Raw genomic sequence first — 23,254 nt, forward strand, 5'->3', positions numbered from 1 at the left:
AAGGGGATGCCCCTAGAGAACACCGTGTCTTTCATAACCTACACGTCTATCACTGATCTTGTGGGAAGGGTTGTCTTTCCTACCTTCACCGACCGTGGGCTCCTGCAGCGATCCACGTTAATGATATTGAATTACTTTCTTCTGGGCTTGTGCATTATATCACTGCCATTCTGCGAGTCCTACTGGGTCCTGCTAGCGGCGTGTCTAGGTGCGGCCTTATTTCTCGGCTGTGCCATTACCATGCAGAGCGTTCTGATGGCACAGTATTTGGGAATCGAGAGACTTGCTGCAGGGTATACCGTCCTGGGCGGCCTATGTGGACCAGCACTCTTAGCAAAGGCCCCTTTCGTAGGTGAGCGTCCTTTTTTCTTTTATTGCTGCTTGCATGCACAGTGCATAAGTGGTGCCGTTTAGAGAAGTGAGAGCGACAAAAATGTAAGAAGATTGGTGAGTTTGGATTGGTGTAAAAAGATAGAAAAGCTTGTTCTGCCATGCAGAAAAACGAAGAACGGTTGAATCGAAGCTTGAGAAGGATTGCGCAACGCTTACTAAAATGCTTGAGAATTTCTCACAGCAGTGGTTGCCAAAATACATATTATTCTCGCAATAACGTGCTAACTTGGGTTGGTTGGCACATGTCTGAAGAAAACGTGTAGCAGCGCTGGACAACGGGACGTAACTAAGACAGACGAAGCGCTTATCTGGGCGCTCATGATACTACTGCGGAGCGGTTAGTTCACGACTGAACTCCTGATTGGGCGAACTTTTGCTCATCAGAACAAACACTAAATGTTCGTAAGCCGTTAGACCCTTGTAACAGAAGAAGGCGAAAGCCTGCTGCACACACGGTAATACAAGAAGTTACACAATCGGGGTTAGACTTCTTTGTAGGGCATGTTGGTAATGCGTTAAGCTGTACAATCGAGGATAGATTTCTTGCAAGACATAACGAACCGCAATGGCAAGTACACGTGGGGCACTAAGGCGACCTCCTGAACACGGCGCAGCGGCACGTGCTTCTTCCACAATGGCTTACTTCCGCGGATGTCCTCGCGAGCAGCAAGAGCGTGCAGGCTCCACCATGCCTAGTCACCAATAAAGCTTTAGTCACCGACAGCCGCCGCCGCCGCCGCTGCCACTGCCGCCACTCCGGCTGCCACGTCAATGCGCAATATGGGCGTGACCGCTTTTCGGCGCAATACCTTGCGCGAGAGCAAAAATGAAACCTAAAATTGCGCAGGTACTTGTGACTTCTTTCGTATGACACCGCGAAAATATTATACCGTTTTAAACCTGGGCACGTCATGAATGTGCTCGTTTTATACACTCCTGACGAGGCTCCACCTCCTCCGCAGTCACGTGTGGTGTTCAGTGGCGCAGACACTAGTCGGTGAGATAGCTATGACGTCACATTCGCAATAAAGCACGCAAGGTCGATCCAAATAGGTCGCGAAACTTCGGGCGAAAAGTGGTTCAGTACAAATTGTCACCGACATCAGGAAGGGTGGTTATGGGAGCAGCGATTGAACGCGACTATGTTTGGAGGGAACAAACATTAGAAATAAAAAAGCATTTTTGTTTGTAATTTAAGCGAGAAACAGTAAGATTTATTCAACGAAAATAAAATTACTGGCCAATTTTATATATTCGTGACTAGTTACGTAAATAGCAGTTTGTTCAGTTTTATTATTAATAATAAATACATTTCTCTTCAGCGCCCATCGTTACAGGGGGCGTTGACGCCGCTATCACTCGCAATGCAATGCCGCTCTTGAAATGTGTAGAAAGGCGCGCTCGTAAAGTTCACCTGTTGAAATACGTCCCCCTCATATGTGGTGCTTTTTTTCTTGTCGAAGTTTGTCTGAACTTGGCGACGCGGGTAGCTTCATCGCTTCTTAACCTGTTCAGTCAAAATTAACGAGTTATGGCCGCCATATAATTGTTTTGTTGTTTGCGTGTGACTGTGCTGGCCGACGGGCTTGGCATCCGACGACATGGGGCGCGATCGGAGAACTTTGTCTGATACGCGTTCTGTTCGGTTGCTGCAACGTCACAAAGTGGCAGTATGCAAAATTTCTGAGAACGGCGCGGAGAGGAGCCAATTGGCAAGCGGTGAACTCTCCGGAAGTTTACTTCCCTCGTTTGTCGTCTGCTTGCAGAGAGTATACAACAAAACGAAATGTTTTTCGTCTTCGAACGAATGAAATCTTTATCTAAAAAATGAATTTTTTCCTTCAGAAGCTAAACAAGTTTTCAAATAGCAGTACGCATGACTACTTCAATTTATAACTATTAGTTTCTCTGTGTCGTTCCCAGGTGGTGTCGCGCACAGCGAGAAGTAAAAAGAAAAGAAGGAACGACGGGAACAGTGGCGCACTTTTCATGAGGCAGCAACAACATTCCAGTGGCTCGCTGGCACCGATGATGGGGCCGATTTCGCTGCACAAAAAAAAAAACGCACCATTTTTTTCCAGAAGCGAAAACAACGCCGGAATTCGCTTTCGGCTATTTCTTCAAACGCGTTTCCCACCGCCACCCGCTCTCCTTCTTCCTTGAGCAACGCCATCGCAACAACATATGTTCCCAACGCACGCGCGATTTTTGTCGAATTAAGCTATGGATGGAATCTGAACGTGCTATTCAGCTGCCGAAGCCACCGTTTGGATCCAATCCAATCAACCAGACGCGGCATGCGAAGCCGGTCTCGTAACGAGCGTATGGTCGCTCCAAACTTCCGAACTCCCGTAGGGTTCGGCGCCTGGCAGACGACGTGCTCGGTCGCAAGATGATTGACAGGAGCGTGTCGTCATTTTGACGCCACCAAAAACGTGGCCGTGCCCCGCCGCTGGCGATGTCGACGCGGAGTAGGCCAATCGCGCGCGCTGGTAACCGAACAAACGAGCCGAACAACGATCTCCGAACGGGGTGCGATCGGGACAAACTGGTCCTGGTAGAAAGCGGTCCCATTCCATATTCATTTTTCATGAGATTCGTTTGCAAATAAGTAACCTTTTCTAATAGGGTCGGTTGGCCTCCCGTTTGACATTCCCTCTTACTAGGCAAACACATGCTTTAAATTTAAAACAAAAATCGGCATAGCCCATCTCACGATGAATAATGACGTTGATGTGATTAGCATTGAAGCAATTAAGATACAGGCTGTAATGGAAACGATGAAACTTGTGTGCAGCCTTGCTCTTTTCTCTCACGCCTAACGACGACGATGATCATGATAACGTTGATGGTTTATTCGGATGCCCTTTGAATCTTTGCGATGAAAAATGTTCACCTAGCTGCTTGGGGTATTCGGGGATGCTGTACATGCTTTTCAATCTGGCACTTTTGTGCACATTTCCGGTAATTGCTTTCTCGTCCTCGTAAATTCTCCATCTACCTTATACCCCTACCTATGCCAGTAACGAATCAGGTTTTGCTTGTTTCTACCGATACTCTAAACTCTTGCTTATCTCGACGGCTGACCGTTTGATGCTTTCGTCAACATTAAATCCAACCAATTGTTCCCACTGCGCAACTCCTACTGCACTCCCTGTTCCAACTAGCGGCGGCACCGTAAAGTCCACGCCTGTCACGTGTTCGATTCCTCGAACTATCGAAGAAAGTTAGCAGATGCTTTTGCATCGTTCTAGAACGGCACAGAGCCTCCTGGCATATTAAAACATCGTTCCAGCGCACAACTGAACACGAACGAGAAGAGAAGAACAACACGAACGCCGGAATTCCAATTCAACAGGCCCAGTGGAACATGCACAGTACTTCGAGAATGCATCGAAGAGGTTCATTTATGAGGCCCTTACAAAAATGGTTTTGACCTTACAGTCACCCACGAGTCACTCTCCAGTCACCCCTGTCACGTACCTGTAGACTCGACCTTTCTGTAGACTATAGTCTGCAGATTGTCTGCAGACACTGTGCGGACTGCAGGTAGACTTGTCTGTAATGTGCATGCACAGTGTATGTGTGTGTAGATGTATATATATATATTACATGTTCTGAACCATGACACATTTTATAATTATTGTTCAATAGGTTTGATCTTTCAGTCACCCATGAGTCACCCACCAGTCACCTCCATGTAGAGCTAGGCTACAGATTGTCTGCAGACAACATGTGGACAGCAAGTAGGTGGACTTGTCTGTAATAGGCATGCCCAATATATATATATATATATATATATATATATATATATATATATATATTATACTTGCAGTTAAATCGGCTTCACCTTTCAGCCACCCACGAGTCGCCCACACACACACACACACGTGTGTGTCCTGAACCATAACACATTTTATCATTGTGCTCAGCAGCCTAACACCATAGCCACTGAGCAACCACGGCGGGCATCTTGTTGGGAGTGACGCCGTTGGTGCTTTCGAGACTTTCTTTCCAGAAAGTGTCTGATTCTAGGCGCTTGCTTCATTGTGGATATGTGCCATACATCTGGTTGATCATCATCGTTCTTGTACGTTCTTTTCTGTACCGTCTACGCTTTCTTCATAACCGTGAAGACGAAGAATTGTGCTCTATCGACTCGCCATTTTGCCAAGGACGACTTTTATGTGATGCGCACGTCATCCGCATCCGCTACAGTACTGCCCGCAGTGGCCTCTGAAAAAGACGCGCAGACGCCATTGCTCTGAGAGTCTGTGTGGAGTACAAAATCTTGCTCAAATGGTCAACTGCGGTTGTCGCGCAGTTGCACTATACGACAGGTTAGTTAGTTGCACTGAACGACAGGTTAGTTAGCGGTGTTAAACACCGCTAACTAACCTGTCGTTCTTTTTTAAATCTGCGGCTTACGTGTTTAATGCGCATGGACGTCAGAATTCCTGCGAGACGGGATATCTGTATTGGATGCTTGCGCTTGCTAGCCTGATTTTGCGTGTACATGCTGTTCCTGCAATTTCTGGAGCTGCGTTGTTGTTGTGGCGATGAGCCTGGAGTCTCCATATAGTTGGAGTCGCCTATCGCAGTAATAATAATTTAGTATGGCAGCCTGCACATAAGCGGCATGAAACAGGATTTACAGGATGACCTTTATCTTAAATCTTCTCAGAATGTAAATGATAAAATGGTAAAGCAATACCAATGTTAAAACCTGAAAGCGATGTAATTTTGCTTGCGCGGCTCTCTACGGGCAAGCAAAATGATGTCTGTGCGATTCCAACAGACCCTACATGGCGTATTAACGCCCATAAGGGCGGTAATCTAGTTAGGGCATCTTGTTCTAGTTAGTCGGCCCTACGTGTAGTTCCAACACCGTGTGGCGTTGTCATGCGTAACACTCAACCGTGTTTTCGGTGTCAGTGCTTTGTGTTTTCTGCCAAACTGCCCATTGGTGTGTATAAATTGTTTAATTTCTTGCAAGACCTGTAGCACTGATTTAAGTCCAAGATCACGTCCTCTTTCTGTTGGGCTACTGAACATGTCTCTCTCATTTTTTTTCAGGGTTCTTCAGGGACGACCTTGGTTCGTACAACGAGATGTTCTGGGTCCTTGGAAGCTTCAGCTTTTTCGTGAGCCTTCAGTGGGCGTTCGTGTCCTTGGTCGATAGAAAGAGAGCACGCAAGTGGCAGCCAGACATTGCGCACATGCGCTCGGGGCAAACATCGTGACAAACTATAGCAATATATGTTAATAAATTCAAGGAGATATGAATTAGCGCCGAGTTTTCATGGCTTAGACTGGCAAATACTGATGATAACTCTACTTTTAAGTTCGATAGCGATATGAAAAGTACGTACCACATTGCTAATAAAACTATTTAATCAGTAACGTCTGTCATATATCTAAGGCTAACTATCACAAACAACTTAAAATGGGACAAACATTTGGAAAACATTTGTACAACAGTGCTTAATAAACTTTGCTTTTTGCGCAGCAAATTAAAAGACTCACCGTCAAGTGTTTAACTCGAGGTATACCGCACTTTGGTTCGACCAGTCCTTAAGTACGCTTCCGCAGTATGGGACCCATACTACGTTAAAGATATTGCACAAGTAGAACGAATTCAGCGCCTCGTTGCTCGATTTATTTTATCTGACTATCGGCCTTCTTCATATGTTACTAACATGTTGCAGCAACTGAATCTGGAACCCCTCCGTGTCCGCCGAAAGATTGCGAGACCAAAAATGCTGTATTTGATCTATCAGAAGAAAATCCGTCTGCCATGCAAAACTTCTTTCCCGCGCACAACACAGGTCTTTTGGAATTAATCACTGGAATGTTATCCGCCCGTACTTTGCGGGGACGAAGATGTTTCAGAAGTCTTTCTTTCCGCTCACAATTGAAGATTGCAATTGTCTGCCAGTGTCTCTTATTGATCGTGCAAATGTAGGTTCCTTTGTGAAATCTTTGTCATTGAACTCGATGTAAACCTCTTCTGCTAAGGCAGCATTGCTGCCTGCAGTATGTTGAAATAAATAAATAAATAAATAAATAAATAAATAAATAAATAAGTCTGATTCGAAATCCTGGAGACAAAATTCTTGTAGAATATAGGGTGTTACACTTGTTACGGTCGTGTGCGATTGCATCGTGCCCTGCTGGTAGAAAATAATTTCTGCTTAGTAGGCATCATCAAAATTATCGTGGTAAATATGAAAAGTTATTGCATATGTTCTCCCATGCATACCTTTCTAGAACATGGAGTGCTTGAAGAAACGTTAAAAAGAAACACTGAATAAGTTATTTACAAGGGTTATTCTTGACGAGCCGTTTCTTCGTTGATATTGCGGTAATTGTTGATTATTAGAAGAACGTGTGAGGGTCAGTGTTCCAACTTCGAATGCCGCGCCGAAATCTCAAGGGCTGTACGTCATTTTGACGTCACGGGTTACAAAGTATTTTCTTTCGCATTTCGGCCCGTTGTGGTTCAATAAATGTTCTTGAAGCTTCCTAAGTTCAGTACGCTTCTTTTTTTTTTTTTAGAATACGATGTAGTTAATTTTTTTTTCTGATGCAAGTGTGGTAGGCCGGAGCAGACGGCGTCAAAAATGATGACGTAGTGGTGAGCTGGTGCGGAAAGTGGAAAGTGGTGTCGCCAATTTGCAGTTGCGTATTTTGTTGTAGCGTCTTCTCTGGCGTACCAACAGTGCTTTCTCGGTAAGGATGTGGTCTTTCGTATATTGAAAGGTAATTCACTAACGCCGCTCAAATAATTTTTCTCTTTAATGTCCTTTTAACGTGCCCCTTGTCTTGTTCGCACATAGTGTAATAGGGTAAGATGTGGATTAACCTCCTGAAAACATTACTACTGTAATTTTCCAACAACCACTTTCGATCTTTCATTTTTTTTAATTTGGCAGTCCCTGGAGTATGCATAGTGGGATACAACTTTAGAAAAGAGGGGAGGCCCCGCCGAGATGACCGAAGCGCGACAGCCGATTGCCTCCGCGACTAAAATAGTCCCGCTCGAAAAATCGTGCTCCTGAAAGGCGTAATTCTCGGTATAAATAAAGACTTGTAGTTTGATGACTGGTTTAGCACAGCTCTCATGTGCTACAGCACATGCCGGATCGCGAGATAAAAATAACCTCGTGCCTTCTACAACGCTGCCCGTAGTCTGCTCTTTAGCTTCATTGCAAGTGACAAAAGTAAAAGAGCAGCTCTGCAAGGCTTTTGCGCTTGTTCACATGTACACGGCGTATCTACTACTCGTTTTCCAAGCTTAAAATGAATCAGTTGCTATTGAAAAAGTACTTATATAAAACAATGCATTTATCGCAACCATTACAAACCTGGGGCGAGGCAGGAAGGTACAAAAATGTTTAATTCATTGTTTTAAATAAATACTCTTGGTTGTAAATCGCATAAAATTTATATTTTTTGGTTTTGTGATTTCACAATTTCACTGCACGCATTCTGCAGCTTGCGCGTGCATTGAGCACTGGTAGACAGCAATCAATCGACGGTGCTGCACAACGCTCGAACACCGTCGCTAGACGCTCGGCTATCTCACTGCTGACAATGATCGTTCACGCTAAGTTGACGGTGACAAATCTTTGCGTTGAAGGCTTCTTCTACAAATATTTTCTGTTGTGACACTCGTAGGTTTGTTTCATGCGCGCACACTTTTCTGATTTCTCCTGAGAATGGTTTTGCTCCATCACTTCACCCCATCCGACGAAAAACGCAGCGACACAGTACATGAACACACCCGCGGCTAACAGCAGGCACCAATCTTTGGAAAACTTTTCTCGTCGTAACTTCACTCGGGAGTGAAACAAAACAACATGGAACAAACACGCAGGATGTGTGTTCGTAGGGGTCGCCGCGGGATCCTGTTTTCTGGCGAAGCGTAGCGCAGCGCCAGCGATGCTCGCTGCGATGTTCCTTCGCCAGATCACGGCTCAGAATAAACGCACGTGGCACAAATGCCGCATCGTAAGCTCGCCGTAATATTTACGGCATGATAGACCATCACAAACTGTTCTGGAATTCACTCTGACGAGCACACAGCTGACGCGACCTCGCCCAGTTCGAAGCGCGGGCGGCCATCTTCTCCGTAGGCGGAGTCACCGGCCGTCCGGCTGATGACGTTGGTCCAGAGTGCGCGCCCATTGGTGGATGCACGTGTGCCTCCGCCTCGGAGGCGCAAACGCCCCCTTTTTTCTAAAGTTGTATCCCACTATAGGTAGAATACATTGCGCTTAGCGCAAGTGCCTAGACAAGGCATTATATGTTAGTGTGGACCAAGATTCGCCTGAACTTGAAGAGAAAAAGATCAGAATTAATCACCAAGAAAGACTAACCTCCAAGCAGCACAGGGCCAACTGAATGAACTTCTTTGTGCTCGCGAGAAGATGTGAGGCTTTCGAACAGCTGGACGAAAATAGCATTAGAATAAAGAACAAACCTTGGATCCACATCCAATACAGATGTTTTAATCTGGGAAGGGAAGTTCTTGTGAAGCGTGTAAAGAAATTTGATGCAGCTGATTGTATGCTGCTTAGTCTTTTGCACCATAGCAATTACCTGTCTGCCAGTGAAGAAGGCAAGGCGGGGAGAATTCTAACACATGCCACGCGTGAACTCAGATTATAGCGTATCCGGGATGAGCTCCCGTTAAGACGCCATATCCTGGGTAGTGGACTGATTCTGGAAGTTGCAAAAACACGAAGAACTGATGTCCTATTCTACCGTCTCAGAATAGGAAACTTGTATGGTACTCACAATTTTCTATTGAATTGCAATCAACCTGCAACCTGTGGTAGATGTGGTGAGAGGCTCACCGTCGTCCACGTCCTCGTGGAGTGTCGAGAAGCCGAAAGAGAAAGGAGGAAACATTTTCTTCTAGCATCCCGCTATTCTCTCTCTGTCCATGCTGCTATCTTTCTTGGTAAAGAACCCTTTTTTACCACCAAAGCTGTCCTAGGTTTCTTCAACGATATAGTCCTGCATGTTAATAGCCCAATAGTTTCGTAGCGCATCCTCTCTCCAGAGCATCCAGCTGTTATAGTTGTCCTTGTATAGAACACGACTTCATGTCCTTGCGCTTCAAGGGCTCTGTTAATGCAGTAGTGCTTTTTGGAATTTTTAGCCAGTGACGAATTTTAGTGCATTGTAATTCTTTCACAAGGCATCTCTTGTGTCCTTGGCATGCTTCATTGTTATTGCTATAGTTTTATTGCATGTAGCTGTAACGCACTTTGCAGCGACCGCCTTTCAGGCCCCTTTACAGCCCTGTCAAATTCATTGCTCGTAATTTATCGCTTCACTTTGAACTCATTAGCCTTGTCCTGGCGCTCTTTCGTCATACTTGGCCCTTGCACCCCAAAAGACTATATTCAACATTCTGGAAATACTGCAACAGTAAACTACACTTTACTGGGCGAAATACCGAAGAAGCAGGTGTGCGCGACCCCACAGCCTAGCAAAGTAGGCATAAAAATATTTACTTTTATAGTGGAAGTGTGCTCTGTATGACGTATATGCATTGCAATGAGGATATTTTGAAACGATTTCTTCAATCACCGAGTAATTCGGTAGGAAGCAAGGTATAGCAGCCAGGACCCCTGTAAGGGTAGTAACGAAAGTAGTGCTGTCCTGCGTGTCAGCTATGCGGCAAGACAGCTGTACCGAGTCACGGCCATAAGTGACCTGGAGCATTCGCAAAAAGACAAGCATCGCTTTCAAGATTTGCGGAATGTGGAAATCGGCTAAGGCAAAGCTCCCATTGGTGTTTGCAAAGACCCTTGTTTGCAAAGTCCATTTACAAATAGAAAGCCACGCTGCCAAGTCTGACACATTGTCACTGTGACACGCCAGCTCAACATAAAGTTCTGGCACTCTATCATGCGGATCCCGCGCATGATGGCATAAAAGTATGACAATACAGTTATGACAATGCAATTGTGGCGATGCAATAACGACGACAGCATGACATCATAGAAGTGAGAGAATAAAATGACCATGACAGCACGGTGAGAACTATGTGATGACTGTGGTTTGACGACTACGGCGTTGAGACAAACACAATACGACACCGGAATGACTACGACTGAAGGATGATCAATGACCAGGATGGCATGACCACGACTGTTAGATGATGATAAAATGAAGAGAGTGATATGAACAAACAGGGCTGACTGAGATGGTATGACGTCCATGGCGTGACGAAAGCGGGATGACAATTCTGGAGTGACCGCAATGGTATCGCGATGGCTCGACGACGGTTTGACGGCAACGGCATACCGACAACTGTACCACGATAATCGGATAGCGAATCTAAAAGCTAGAAGGACAAGCACTTAACGTGCACAACGGCATTACGACAACAGTATGACCACGAATGTATGAAGACGACGTAATATGACGGTGGCATAAACAGGTCATCATGGCGACATATGTATGACTACAACTGAATGACGATCGTTGAAAGATTATGAAGGCAAGGCGGTGACGCAATGTCATTGATAAAACGAGGAAGGAAATGACGGTGAATGGAATAGCAAACGTGATATGATGAAGACGGCATGAAGACAGTAGAATGGCAAAGCTGGAATGAAAAAGGTGGAGTGAGTACGACGATATCAGAACAACTGCGCTACTGTGCTAAGTTTAAAAGGAAGCTTTAGCTAGGACCCAACTTCGACGCGGCCTATTCAAATACATGTAAAGAGCAAAAACGCTTTTTTAGATAACCACTGGACCAATATTAATAAAATTTGTTGCATCGGAGAGCAAGGTAAATTCTAGTGACTGTTGGAAGCAGAATTACGATTTAGGGCTTGAATTTTGTTACAAGAATTTTGAAATGTTCGATGTGTCGAAGAAAATAGAAGCACAATGTTTACAAATTCACAGCTCTGCATCAAGAACAGATATCGCGCTTCTGTAAATGACACCCATTAGATCATTCAAAGCGGACAAATTGGATATGTTATCTTACATCTTACGTGAATTGTATGTTGTTTACAAGGGTTCTGCAAAAGCTACATTACCATGTCTCAAAATTTTTGAGATTCCTGTGTAGCATATCAATTTTGTCCACTTCAGATGTTCTATTACACGAAATTCGCAGAATTATATAATTATTTTTCGTTTCTGAGTTACAGCGTTATAAGCTTCATAGTTTCGTTTTAGAAAAGTTTCGATTTTTGCCAATTCTTAATAAACAATTGACAATTTAAATCTAAAAATTGAAACCAACAGTAAGTAGATTTTGTGTTTTCCTGTTAAATGCACCAAACCTCGTCAAATTTGGCAGAGTGGCTGCCGAGAAAAACAAATTATCCTTTTACATGTATTTAGATCGCAGCAGTCGAGCTAAAGCTACTTCTTAAGTCAACGCCATTCCTACGGATGACGTTGACCCGTTGCATCAATTGGTGGGCTTTGCCCGACGGTCAGCCTGCAGCAACCTGGGAAGCCTGGCCTTCACGGCGGTTACCGCGACTACAGAATCCAGTGGTCCTTGTCGCCCTGAAGGGGCATTCTTTACCCGTCAACAGTTGGTGGTAGAGCTATGCTGATATCTGAGCGGGCGCTGCAGAAGGTAGCTCGCTCGTGGGAACTACTTAAGGAATGCTGTTTTGAACCGTAACAGCGCCTAAAAGCTGCGCTCTAAAATGCTATCTGCAGCTGTGTCACTTCGCGCATTGATCTCATCATGCATCTTCAGATAAAGTTATTTCTCCTTCATTTGCGATTGTTCATTGGTGGGCAGGTCCTGCCAAATGGCTGTAGTGAATGGGATCAGGATTGGTTCCCCATGTGACACTGATTGTGCTTTTGAATTCGCGATAAAGCGTTCTATTTCGCGGTCGGTAAATTACAACCTCCATGATCAACTACAAATATATCACGGTGTCAATATTACGACTGAAAGGCGCAAACCAAAATGTTCAACGACACATAAGGACCTTAGTGTCGTATCTCCTCAGACGCCACTTTGTAAATACGCCGCTGCTGAGCATTATCGAGCTATTTCATACATCCTTCAATGGACTTTATTTACTGTTCCAGCTGTGGCCGCATTGTGATTTCCAGTCGCCACGGTACCGTAAGGCTGCGGGCAGGAGGGCGCGCATTAATAAAAATATCGATTATTAAATGCCTATATCTGTAAAACAATAACTGTTTCAGCTTACTACAACATCGGCCAGCGCACTGCAAGTGTGATGTCGCACATGATTCTTTCTGCGTTCCGCAGCGCATCTAATCGTGCTTTCGCTATTCACACACAGCTGGAGCTTTGACGCAAGGCTCCACAGCAACTTAGTTACGGACGACATGCAATTTTTTGTGTTCTCACTCTATTGTACAGCTGCATGCAAGAATTCCGAGGACATAATTGCAAACATAGAATGTGCGGCAGTGACAACCAGCTGCCTCTATTGCCGAGAATTGAAAGGTTTGCTCACGCTCACAGCACACTTGTTGCTTGATATCAGTGTCTTGTTTTCCACTTCGCCCTGCAACCTTTCGGCCTTTCTGTTTCAAACGCATACAGCGCTGGACTGAAGGTAAGCCTGGCCCGCCATGCACGTTTATCTTGAGTTGCATGATGTCCTCTCGATAATGTCCTTAAAGTAATAAAAAGGCTGTAAAGAGGTATTTGGCCGGGATTCTTGTGCGAGCTAGGCGAAGTACTTTGAGTCTTCTGAATATTTATATCGTACGCGACGTCATGCCAAAAGTAGCCACCGAGTGCATTTCAACAAAAGATACTCTTGTTGCTCGTGAGATACATGCCATTAATAGATTAGGCGCAAAACTATATTCAAGTCTATTCAATGAAAGTGTTGACCGTATTAAAGGATCCCTAAAGGAAGGCCGCCATTGGAATATGAACCTGGCAACGTTTAACGCTAGAACGTTATCTAGTGAGGCGAGTCTAGCAGTGCTATTGGAGGAATTAGAGGGCAGTAAATGGGATATAATAGGGCTCAGTGAAGTTAGGAGGCCAAAAGAAGCATATACAGTGCTAAAAACCGGGCACGTCCTGTGCTACCGGGGCTTAGCAGAGAGACGAGAACTAGGAGTCGGATTCCTGATTAATAAGAACATAGCTGGTAACATACAGGAATTCTATAGCAATAACGAGAGGGTGGCATGTCTTGTTGTGAAACCTATTAAGAGGTACAAAATGAAGGTTGTACAGGTTTACACCCCTACATCTAGTCATGATGACCAGGAAGTCGAAAGCTTCTATGAAGACGTGGAATCGGCAATGGGTAAAGTCAAAACAAAATACAGTATAGTGATGGGCGATTTCAATGCCAGGGTAGGCAAGAAGCAGGCCGGAGACAAGTCAGTGGGGGAATATGGCATAGGCTCTAGGAATAGCAGAGGAGAGTTATTAGTAGAGTTTGCAGAACAAAATAATATGCGGATAATGAATACCTTTTTCCGCAAGCGGGTTGGCCGAAAGTGGACGTGGAGGAGCCCGAATGGTCAGACTAGAAATGAAATCGACTTCATACTCTGCGCGAACCCTGGCATCATACACGATGTAGACGTGCTCGGCAAGGTGCGCTGCAGAGACCATAGGATGGTAAGAACTCGAATTAGCCTTGACTTGAGGAGGGAACGGAAGAAACTGCTACATAAGAAGCCAATCAATGAGTTAGCGGTAAGAGGGAAACTAGAGGAATTCCGGATCAAGCCATAGAACAGGTATTCGGCTTTAACCCAGGAAGAGGACCATAGTGTTGAAGCAATGAACGACAATCTTATGAGCATCATTAAGGAGTGCGCAATAGAAGTCGATGGCAACGCCGTTAAACAGGAAACCAGTAAGCTATCGCAGGAGACGAAAGATCTGATCAAGAAACGCCAATGTATGAAAGCCTCTAACCCTACAGCTAGAATAGAACTGGCAGAACTTTCTAAGTTAATCAACAAGCGTAAGACAGCGGACATAAGGAACTATAATATGGATAGTATTAAACAGGCTCTCAGGAACGGAGGAAGCCTAAAAGCAGTGAAGAAGAAACTAGGAATAGGCAAGAATCAGATGTGTGCGTTAAGAGACAAAGCCGGCAATATCGTTACTAATATAGATGAGATAGTTCAAGTGGCTGAAGAGTTTTATAGAGATTTATACAGCACCAGTAACAGCCACGATGATAAGGTGAGAGAGAATAGGCTAGAAGAACTTGAAATCCCACAAGTAACATCGGAAGAGGTAAAGAACGCCTTGGGAGCTATGCAAAGGGGGAAGGCAGCTGGGGAGGATCAGGTAACAGCAGATTTGTTGAAGGATGGTGGGAACACTGTCCTAGAAAGATTGGCCGCCCTATATACACAATGCCTCATGACCTCGAACGTACCGGAATCTTGGAAGAACGCTAACATAATCCTAATCCATAAGAAAGGGGACGCCATAGACTTGAAATATTATAGACCGATCAGCTTACTGTCTATTGCCTACAAAATATTTACTAAGGTAATCGCAAATAGAATCAGGAATACCTTAGATTTCTGTCAACCAAAGGACCAGGCAGGATTCCGTAAAGGCTACTCAACAATAGACCATATTCACACTATCAATCAGGTGATAGAGAAAGGTGCGGAATATAACCAACCCTTATATATAGCCTTCATTGATTACGAAAAAGCATTTGATTCAGTCGAAACCTCAGCAGTCATGAAGGCACTACGGAATCAGGGTGTAGATGAGCCATATGTAGAGATACTGGAATATATCTATAGCGGTTCCACAGCCACCGTAATGCTCCACAAAGAAAGCAGCAAAATCCCAATAAAGAAAGGCGTCAGACAGGGAGATACGATATCTCCAATGCTATTCACAGCATGTTTACAGGAGGTATTCGGAGACCTGGAGTGGGAAGAATTGGGGATAAAAGTTGATGGAGAATACCTTAGCAACTTGCGATTCGCTGATGATATTGCCTTGCTTAGTAACTCAGGAGACCAATTGCAATGCATGCTCACTGACCTGGAGAGGCAAAGCAGAAGGGTGGGTTTGAAAATCAATCTACAGAAAACTAAAGTAATGTTTAACAGTCTCGGAAGAGAACAGCAGTTTACGAAAGGTAGCGAGGCACTGGAAGTGGTAAGGGAATACATCTACTTAGGGCAGGTAGTGACCACGGATCCGGATCATGAGACTGAAATAACCAGAAGAATAAGAATGGGCTGGGGTGCGTTTGGCAGGCATTCACAAATCATGAACAGCAGGTTGCCACTATCCCTCAAGAGGAAAGTGTATAACAGCTGTGTCTTACCAGTACTCACCTACGGGGCAGAAACCTGGAGGCTTACGAAAAGGGTTCTGCTGAAATTGAGGGCGACGCAACGAGCTATGGAAAGAAGAATGATAGGTGTAACGTAAAGGGATAAGAAAAGAGCAGATTGGTTGAGGCAACAGACGCGGGTAAATGACATCTTAGTTGAAATCAAGAAAAAGAAATGGGCATGGGCCGGACATGTAATGAGGAGGGAAGATAACCGATGGTCATTAAGGGTTACGGACTAGATTCCAAGGGAAGGGAAGCGTAGTACGGCAAAAAGTTAGGTGGGCGGATGACATTAAGACGTTTGCAGGGACAACATGGCCACAATTAGTACATGACCGCGGTAGTTGGAGAAGTATAGGAGAGGCCTTCGCCCTGCAGTGGGCGTAACTAGGCTGATGATGATAATGATGATGATGAAAGGAAGGCGGTTTCTTCATCCTCGTGTTTGTTGAAATACAGCAGCCCCCAGAGAAAACAGTAATGAACATACTGTCAAAACTTCTTGTTGGCAACGTTGATGTCGTACTAGCTTCTTCAAACATAAACAGCCAAAATTTTGAAAGGCAGTGCAGCGGAGATTGCAATGTGTCTTTTTCGGGAAGATGTAACTAAGGGTGGTAGACATACGCATATGCGACAAAAAATTATGTGGTAACATTAAAGGGAACAGCTTATTTGGCTCTTTTGACCGTTTTCATGGTTGGTTATTGGTTGGTTGGCGGTTGATAATCGGGGGTCGGACTCGACGAGGAAAACGTTCGTTCGTTCTCTCTCTCTCACTGGCTCTCTCACTCGTTTCTCGATCCTTAGTTTGCTTGTTCGTTTAGGCTTTTCGCTGTACAGTGACAATACTGGTTGAGGGTTTCTACATAATTTTCAACTAACATTTGCTAATTGCTGATCAAATATAAGCTGGAGCACATGAATACGCGAAACTCAAAATTGTGGATGCTGAAAGAAGGTTCTCTTATCAGGATCCTGGGATCTGCACCGGTGTCGAGATATCCAGTCTACGTGAATATATACTTGGCGTTCCGCTTAATAAGTTTTGCAATATTGCTACCTCTTAACTACGGCTATAGTGCGAGGCATCCGAGAAATATGTCGAGAAATGACCATATTCAACTCCACGATAGGAACGTTTGTACTAAAATATGTACTTTTATATTTAGGTACACCGTCATTCCTAAATGTGTCGTTTCTTTATCCGAATAGTAATTCTCTGGATATATCTGGCAAATTTTTGCCGTCGTCACCGCGATCAGCGTAGCCGTGAGACACCACATATGTTTAGGTAATGTATGCCATAAGCGGGGTACATAACAGGGGTAGTTGGAGAAATATGGGAGAGGCCTTTGCCCTGCAGTGGGCATAACCAGGCTGATGATGATGATGATGATGCCATAAGCTGATCCATCTCCCATATGCAGGTTATATTGCTGCACTATTCAATCACTTGGTTGGAGCGGAAATGAAACTGCCCGTAAAATCTTCGAGGCATGCTGCATTAAAATAAAAGGCACAACGTGTGTGAGTAAAACCTTAGTGACGTTGTATGACGCTCATATACACTTGTTTGAAGCAAAGATGTAATGAGAGAGATAATCCCCTGCAATGGCACGTCATGTCGCCTGTGTTGCGCGTGCGCAGGAATTGCACCATGCCCCATCTTCTATTTCAAAGAATCAGTTGGTAGTTGGCGCTCTGTATGTCCGTGTGTGTTACACCTTTTCCGTGTGTCTTTTTAGCACCCTAAAATCATGTTTTCCGAAACGTAATACTTGTTTTGTGCCGAAGCCAACTAACTCTTTCAGAAGTTCGGTGCTTGCGTCAAGTGCGACTTTCTCGAATTCTTGCCATCCCGCCAGATAGAACATTGAGACGGCGCCTTACACTGTACCATCTTTGGGATAAGCTAACATTTCCCTGTCCTATCCTCATAGCAGCTAAAGCTACGTGGAAGCTGTCGGACGATGTACCTGCCTCCATGATTTGCCCAGTTTGGAGAGGTTTAACCATCTTCAGCGGGGTACAAATTGCATCGTCGTTTTCACATAGATCAGATCACACAGACAAAGGTACCTAGAACTGTATAACCCTTAATCGCAGATGATGTCACATTCAGTGTTTCTCACACTTTATGCCTGTTCACTGCCTTTAACACGCAGTAAAATATACACGATCACCGACTCGTGAATCTTGCAATGTATTTGTGCGGAGAAATAATGTCCCAGCAATAACAAGCGCCCAGTATTACACCGAGCTCTCTGCCTCCTATTACCTTGCGCGGTTTTCCATGGTGCTATCCTGCCTTTCTTACGTCCGTAACTGTTGGGGCGAAAAAAATGCGCAGTGCGGAGGTCAAGTTGGGAAAGCAACTTGTCGTGAACCATTTCAGCTAATAAAATATTGACTAGGCGGATGGTGTGCTGCTGCTGTTTTTACCCCTTGAAATGGTATACGTTGGCGGAGCATTTTTTTATTGTGATTAGAACCAGTGAAGGGATGAGCAGCCGAAGAGTGACAATTATATATTATTACCAGTTACCCACCACTATTATACTAGCAGAGGTAAATTATATAACAGCACGCTGTTTGAGCGGAGCTATAGTGGCACGTTATGGTTCACGCAAGCTCAGAGCTAATCTCAGTAGAAAACACTATGACATGCCTTGGAGAACCGTGGGTGCCAGTCTGCTGCTACGTTCAGGACCGTCACTTCATTAAAACTGTACTTGTTTTATGCAGACTTGTAGTATATAACAAACATGTGCTGGTGCTCCTGGTGGCCTACGATGTGTCCTTACTCATTTTATGGTGCTGCCACCAGTCCCTGAATTAAGGGTTGCAGTGTGTGGTAAACAAACTTTAAAGATTTAATTATAGCCAGGGCGTAGAACTCATTATTTATAGCATGCCCGCGAACGCATGCCACGACAGACGCAGTAACGTGCCGTAAATTGAAGTTCAATAACACAGACAGACAAAACTATAGATCAAATTTGGTTTCAGTGATGTCCTGAATGCCAACAAACGCGAGACAGCTTTCTAGCTTTCCGCTACAGTATTTTTGTAATAAAAGTAAAAGCTGTTAAAGCATACGAACATAGAGACTCAGCTTGTTTAACAGCCACTACCATGACAGTGACGCTTACTGCAGTAAATGTTTATGGAATTAAGAGGAACGAAATACGCCGCGACCTTCCGCAGGGTACCAACGGTATTTGCTAGCGCGTGCACACAGGCAGGTCCACGCTGGTCCCAACCGTGAAAATGCGTGCATATTTCTATGGCAAACTAGTTACTCAAAGAAAAAAATCTCACTATGCCTCGCTAAAGGTAACGCCATACCTGGGCCGCGTCGCATGACCCAGCTCGGGGCACTAATAACAAGTTTCCGCGCCATCTGCGATCTGCGATTTGTGCCACAAAGTAGCTGGTTCGCCAGAACGCAAGATGGAACGCCTTTGCAACCGAGTCTGCGCTGCTGCTTATCATACTCGGTGACCTATACATTCATGCAGAGCCCAACAATATCGGGAACTGGCCTCGAACGCTCCGAATAGAAATCGTGCCGTCGGCGTTATACGATAGCCGCCACCGTCGTCATCGCGCTGCCGCTGCCCTTACACATAAGCTCGAGTCACGCGCACAGCTCTTCCTCGCTCGCTAACACCTAATTAACCTGGTAGCGCTTTACGGAACGCCAAACAGTGCTGGATAGCAAGCTACCAGCAATATGCTTCATGTAATATAAATTCCCGCGAATCGGTGGATCTGCAAAATGTTTTCCTATGGTGAAGCTTAATTCGGAGAACTTTACCATTATTACTAAAAAGACAGCGATTAGTTTATCAGGGGGCGCACTTGTCTGCTTGAAATGAAGACGAGCTTCTTGTGTCAAGTGGCCCGCTCACTGTACGACTTAAAGCCAATATGGAAACGCGCAATCTCATTTATGCAGCAGTGCTCGATCACAAACAGCCTAAGTTCATTTAGAATTACAGTGAGTCCTAATTTGCGATGCAACTGTGTCACCACAGAAATGTGCGAGACGTATAAGGGGCACTGTTATGTCCCGCGTTCGAAATTCATATCTACCTTTTCATACGTACACGCCCACAACGCCACGTGACGGAATCGTCATTTCTTAATGCGAAAATAAAGACAACAATGAGGAGAGAATAAACTGAATGGCTTTTTTTTTTTAGCGAAGCTGCATATGGCTAGCCGATTCGTGGATCCGTCTGTCGCCTGTACGCCAAAAATGACTCCAGCGCAACCACAGGTGCATGCACGAAACGAAGAAGAAGAGAGAAAGGGGCGCGCGATTGGCTACGTCAGTAGTGACAGCGTTGCTCTCTATCGACTCCGTCCAGTTCCTAGCGGATCAAATCAATCAGGTCTGGGCTTCCGGCAGGGTCCCACCGGAATGGAAGAACGCCACCACGGTTCTCATTCCAAAGCCCAACAAGCCCTCGGGCGTCAAGAACCTCAGACCCATATCACTGACGTCGTGCGTGGGTAAGGTGGCGGAACACGCCATTCAAAACAGAATCTCCAGATTCCTCGAAACCAAGCGCACACCGCACCGGTGACCACGAGTGTAAGAAGCGGCTCAAGCCCGACAGACTCTGCCAAGCCAGGAACAGGACCAGGTTCAGCAGAGCGGACCAACCAAAATCCCCCACTCAGAAGAGCCCAAGATAGTTCACCTAAGAAATGATTGCCTCCACGGACAGGTACTCCCGCTACCGCTCTGCCTCCCACTCACGCGCAGGACGACAACTACCGCCACCTTCACCGCCAGCACCACCTCAACCACGCGGTGAGGCAAGCAGTCCTAAATAGCAGTCCAGATGACCCCAGGCCCACGCCAGAAATCCCACAACCAACCAAGCAGCTACAGCCGACTGGAGCACAAAACAAATCACAGTTGAGCTGTGCAGCCGCAGCCTCCCAAAATAATTTTAACAACAATAATACCTAGGACATGTTAGCCTTCTGCGCCCAAATCTCCCCAGTTGAAACTAGCTATTAATATTGAAGCAATAACTATCGCAGAACTAAAACAGGACACCCCCAGTGCAGCCACTGTGCTACCACTGACCCCTAACGTTTAGCTAGCAATCCCTCCAAGCAAAAGGCGGAAGAATGCGATGTAAATAACTCCTCTAGGGATGCAAGTTTGGTTCTGGCCCTAAACGGGTTGAGCTCCTAATTACCTCTTTCGCCGCCCGCGTCGAGGAACAGAAACAGCAGCAACAACAGTTACAAAATGTTATCTTTGGTTCGACGCCGTCGACAAAGAAGCAGACAACTGTGATACCCGCTTAACCCGCGTAGAGTCCACAACCCTAACCACGCCGGGCAGACCGAGGCCTAAGCTGGCCACTCCATATGAAAGCCATATTACAGCGCCAACCGCTCCAACTGAAGTTGCACCCCTACCATCCGACCATGGCACCGAAACCAGAAATTAAAATCTGGCAATGGAACTGCAGGGGAATCCGTCAAAAACGTGGATAACATCCTGCAGTATATGAAATCACAGGAGCTCCCGGATGTGATAACCCTCCAGGAAAAGGATTCCAGGTTAGGTTATAGTCATTGTCGTGGGGACTTTAGCGCCCCACACACATGGGGCTACCGCTCGAGTACACCAAAAGGTAACAATGAACTAACCCCCTCCCAAAATAAAAATTTCACGTTCATGAACGACCCCCTTATCCCCTCGAGGACAGGATCGAGTGTCACGTTAGACCAATAACCCGACCTCACCTTCGTCCGCAATGTCCAAAACCCCCCATGGATGATTACCGGGGAGACCCTTGGTAGCAATCGTTGTATCCTAACCACTATAGTCCATACAGGCCCGCAATGCCGAAGGGGCAGACCGAACCCACAATTCGAGTAAGGGCCGGTTTCGCAGCCTACAGGAGCAAACCATGCCGGACACAATCACAGACATCACAGATTGTACCCAAGCTCTACTAGAGGGTGTAGGCACTGTCACCTCCGTTACCACAGGGGAGGCAGGCCTGTGCGAAATAGATAGCCGGCTCTTTCACCTGTGAGAAGTCCGCAACAGCATTTTAAAATGCTGGAAAACGCAAATAATAAATAGGAAACTTCGAAAGAAAGTGGTCTTGCTCGACAGAGAAATACATGCCCATGCACAGAAGCTTTCAAGGAACAGTGGGGACAGGTATGTAACGGCATGCAGGGAAAAGTCGGCATGGTGAACACCTGGAACCTATTGAGATACCTCACAGACTCCACCAAAAGTAAATCTGCACAAAGCAAATATCTCACTTAAGTAGCCCACCAAATACCCAGGCACCGACTCTGACCTGCTTGAAGAATTAGATGCGAGGTACGTTTATTACACACCATCCATCTCTCATCCCGACTACAACGGAAAAGCCGACCCCGACTTACATGCTCCTATACTGGAGGCTGAGGTCCGCGCAGCCCTACAGCAGCTCCGTAACAGATCAACGGCCGGCTCAGACGAGCTAACAAACAAGACACCCCGAAATTTGGACGACAGGTCCGTCAGTGCCTTCACTGCTTACCTGAACACGATATGGAACCACGGTCATGTGCCTGAAACATGGAAACACGCCAAAATTATATTTATCCCCAAGCCAGGCAAAAAATTATATTTGGATAATCTGAGACCCATCTCTCTTACGTCATGTACAGGGAAGGTAATGGAACACGTTATCCTAAACCGAATGCCGAAATATATCGAAGATAACAATCTCTTTCCTCCCAAAATGATGGCTTTCGATAGGGACTATCCACACAGGATATCATGTTGTGAATTCAGCATAAAATTTTGAACACTAACAACGGGGGCGGAACCAAGGCAATTCTAGGCTCGATCTCACAACAGCGTTCGATCGAAACAAACACTCCAAAATTTTGGTACGGCTTCAAAACTTATGTATGGCAGTGAAGGCCTACAGGTACACCCGTAGCTTTCTCACCAATAGAATGGCAGAACTTCATCTTGGCGACCTTATATCCAACACCATAAGGTTAGGAAGTAGCGGCACACCTCAAGGATCGGTTTTGTCCTTTTTCCTCTTCAATGTCGTCATGTACCTGCTTCCAGAGATACTTGCCTGTATCCCCAATCTCTACTACAGTCTCTACGTGGATGACATTACCTTCTCGGTAAAAAAAATGACGCCCAAGTAGAAGAAACCTTGCAAGAAGCAGTCATACGGATGCAGCTTTGCGCGCAAATGTGCGGTCTTACATGTTCCCCGCAAAAGTCCGAGCTTCTCCTGCTACGCGGTCCCATCAGGGTACAAAGAAGGCGCAATGCTCCCCATACCAAATGAGAATAATAGCCAGGGCACAACTAATCCCACAAATTAAAACCACCGGGATTCTCGGCTGCCTAATTCAAGACAACAGATCAAATACTGATGTCATAAACGAACTCGACAAACAGGTACATTTTTAATAATCATTCAGGGCTAAAGGATACTGGGTTCATTAGGGTGGCACAG

At 45.4% G+C, this 23,254-nt stretch overlaps 1 long non-coding RNA gene across 1 annotated transcript; it reads left to right on the top strand.

Annotated features, from left to right (window-relative positions):
* The first annotated feature begins 205 nt into the window (after positions 1–205).
* On the top strand, positions 206–5,679 carry LOC140216402 (uncharacterized). Its single transcript, XR_011893067.1, has 2 exons — positions 206–352; positions 5,470–5,679. It is a non-coding gene; the product is annotated as an uncharacterized lncRNA (long non-coding RNA).
* The last annotated feature ends 17,575 nt before the right edge of the window (positions 5,680–23,254 follow it).

The sequence above is a fragment of the Dermacentor andersoni genome, chromosome 3 (genome assembly GCF_023375885.2).
Source record: "Dermacentor andersoni chromosome 3, qqDerAnde1_hic_scaffold, whole genome shotgun sequence".
NCBI classification, from domain to species: domain Eukaryota; kingdom Metazoa; phylum Arthropoda; class Arachnida; order Ixodida; family Ixodidae; genus Dermacentor; species Dermacentor andersoni.